We start from the raw sequence: 3,444 nt of genomic DNA on the forward strand, positions 1-3,444 counted from the left end.
ACTTGAATTAGGGAGGGGAGTATGTTAACCACTCTGGTTAACATTACTTTTCAAGCGTGGCTATGCTCATTGTAACTCATCTTTTGTAACCACACAAAACACTTAGTGTAAAAGAGACATGGGATGACCGAGCTTACGGCTTGTGTAATGCTGGTCATAGGAAAGAGTTGTACATAGAGCTAGGAAGACTAGTTTTGGACTCCCAATTGTAAATGGGTAGCCAGTCATTGTAAACTATGAGCTCTTGAATATAAGACATTTGATGAAATATGAAAGGGTACAATCCCATTAGTCTCATTGGAGTTTTGCCTCTCTCTCTCTCTCTCTCTCTCTCTCTCTCTCTCATGAGCTTGTGGATGTATCCTTGCTTATTGTGCTTGCATGCTTGATTGTGTGTGTGTGTGTGCTTGTAGAAGGGATAGTGATGCTCTAGCTTCTCTCCTTCTCTCCCCTCTCTTTAAGGTCTAATTAAAGTTTTAAGTAGAGCTAAATGCCTCACAAACTCGCTTTTTCTCTCTTGCAAAATAGTAATTGAATAAGCCTCGTCCCATCTATTTCTAACCAAAACCTACTCTAGTGAAGACCCAAATAATTTCTAACGCCTATTCTAATAGAAAAAATTAGTGTAAAGAATAAACTACAATTAAAACAAACAAACAGTAAAGAAAGTGTGAGCAATGATAAATTTAACTGGATTTCTTGGATTCTTGCTACTCTTTTGCTCTCAACTTTTTGGATTCCGAATTCATGAACAAAGAAGAGGCAACTCAAACACTCTCTCAACCTATGTGGTTGAAGAAAGAGAGGGAAAGAGAGGAGGGAAAAAGAAGAAATGTGTGAGAGAGGAGGGAAATGAGCACTCTTTTAAAAGTTGAAAAAGGAGGGAAATATCATAACAATTGAATTTTGTTTCGAGGTTAATGCGTTATGTAGTAATGAGCTGTACAAATAATATTTACAATTTGATTTTAAATCTACACTTGAAGTTATTACAATTTGTTTGGTTTGTTTTGATGCAACTACACAATGTGATCTAGTTGTTGGGCTGAGTACATTAACAAGCCTTCATGGATGACGAGTATCTGATAAAAGCAAACATAAAAAACAAGGAAAAACACCAAAAACGCCCAGGACGAGTGTCAAAAGGCAACCACCATGGGCAGGATTCATGCCTTTAAAAACGAGGAAAGGTGCCTCTTGGCATGGTGCCCTCAGTAAGTGTTCTAAATGCCCCTTATCTGCTATTTATTTGATGAATCTCTTTCATCGTGTTTCCTAATATTTATGGCAGTTTTGTGCCATAAATATTGGAAAACACAATATTTATGGCAATTTATGCCAAGACAATGTGAGGGGGGGCTTTGGCTTCCCTTCTGTTAGCTACTCACAACCAATCTACTTTCATCTTGTAGGTTACACACCCAGAAATAAGAGAAATCACTTGGATGGGTAATCTAGATTATTGAGTGAGAAAAAGTGGAATGTGTGTGTGTACCCATCCTAGTTAGAGGAGAAGAAATTCCTTGTAATCTAACTTGTCAATAAACAAAAGTAGCACATAGGTTGTTACATGGCCACTCAAGTTGACCTTCAATGGTTGAAACTGGTGATGAGAAGCAAAGAAAATGAATCCAATCATAAGAAGGAGCTGAATCTACTGGTGCATATCGTTTTTGGAAATTTCCATTGCTTCCAATTGCTTGTTGAGCTCATCTAACTTCTCCATCCTCTGTCGCTCACTATTGGTCACAATCTACAAAACCATATCGGATGAAATAAATCAGGGCTACTAGATCTCTATCATGAAATATATATATATATATATATATATATATATATATATATATATATATATATGGGCTTATGATTTTACTAATTTAGCTTACCTCCATCAACCTTGACACAAGCTCGTTTTTTTGCTTGTTTTTCTCGTTGAATAATTGCACAGCTTCCTTTAGTTCCTTTTCCTATAAATTTACTAGGGCCGATTGAGATATAAGCACTTGAAAAAAAAGCACAAATCAAGCATTTTGAAAGAAAAACAAGATGGGAATCCTTGTCCCTTACCTTTCTATCACAAAGTTGCTTCAATGGCTTGAGATCCTTATCGACACACTCTATCTTCTTCCTCACGTCTGCAACCTCTTTTTTGTGGGATCTTCAAGGCCTTCAAGCTCCTAACAATAGTTTAAGTGAAGCTCAATAAGAGATTAGCATTTGTAATAAAATTTTGCAAAGCCTTAATCAAGCTCCTAAAAACAAAAATGAAGTTCTGAAAGAGATTTTGTGTGTGTGTGTGTGTGTGTGTGTTTTTTTAATGTTTGGCAATAGTAAGCTTCTTCTTCTAAGTCAAGAATTAGTAGGAGATCAGAAAGCACACAACCAAACAAAAATTTCATTTCTAGAATTGATAGGTTGTAAAGCACACCACTAAGCATTGTTGCTTAGGTTGTAAAGCACACCACTAAGCATTGTTGCTTAGAACGAGAACCCATTGAACCGATGCTTAGGACAAGGATTATATTTAGAAATATGGCATGTGTGCTTCGTAAGAAAGAAGAAGAGAACTCTACAGAGTCCTAATTTGCATCCAGATCTAATAAATCAGCAATTAACTAGTCTAGAGCGTGGTTTAGAGACAACAAAATAACAAATGATTGAACTGTAGCTAAGCCTAATTAAGCGGACAAATGAGAGGTTAGTACTCGCTTTAGCTCCTCTAGTCGGCGGCCTTGGCTTTCCAATCGGCTGAGGTGGGCTTTGACCTTCCCTTGGACCTGCGATTTGCGCTTCTCGATCTCAAGCTCCTTCGCTCTAACAGAAGCCACAACATCCAATTCCACTACACTGTGACGATTACCCTCTAACGAGGATGACGATGGAGGCACGATATTCATCTTGTGATCGACGTTAGTGCTGTTGTTCTGGCGATGGCGCTGTTGCTGCTGCTCCCACACCATCTTTTGGAGCTCCGCCGCCTTGTTGAGCTGCTGCGTTCTCTGCCTTTCTGCTAGCTGGTCACTTTGCATAGAGTCGCGCAGACTCCGATCCAAGTTCTCGTGAGGAGGAGCCATGGCGGCCTTCGCCAGCATCCTTATCAACTAAGATTGTAGCGTCACACCGGATCAGAAAGGCAATTATAATCCTATGATTAGGAAGATAACTGGCAGGGGTTTAGGTGGGAGCTTGTTGTAGAATAAGGAGGGACAGTATCCTTTCACTCTTCGTTTTTCAACGTCAGAAACGCGATTACCAAAAGAGCTGCCCTGGACCCTGTGATTATTTTGAGCTTCAGACCCTCATTACGGAGGCAATTAAGCTAAGCTTCGCCTTGTGATCAAGACCCATTTCTAGCATGGGCTCGCCCGTGGGATCTAAGAGGAAGCAGGGCGATGCAGCAGCAGCAGCAGATCTCGAGAGGAAGGTGGGAAAAAGAGGCCACTT

At 39.7% G+C, this 3,444-nt stretch overlaps 1 pseudogene across 1 annotated transcript; it reads right to left on the reverse strand.

Moving 5' to 3' along the window:
• Nucleotides 1–1,519: 1,519 nt before the first annotated feature.
• LOC147642496 (uncharacterized) lies at nt 1,520–3,233 on the reverse strand (annotated as a pseudogene). The gene is made up of 4 exons (XR_015263220.1): nt 2,706–3,233; nt 2,068–2,177; nt 1,887–1,967; nt 1,520–1,753 (listed from the first exon to the last, which is right to left on the reverse strand). The product of XR_015263220.1 is annotated as an uncharacterized LOC147642496 (transcript).
• Nucleotides 3,234–3,444: the final 211 nt, after the last annotated feature.

This window comes from Cibotium barometz, chromosome 1, assembly GCF_041138505.1.
Source record: "Cibotium barometz isolate CiBa-2024 chromosome 1, ASM4113850v1, whole genome shotgun sequence".
Lineage (NCBI taxonomy): Eukaryota > Viridiplantae > Streptophyta > Polypodiopsida > Cyatheales > Cibotiaceae > Cibotium > Cibotium barometz.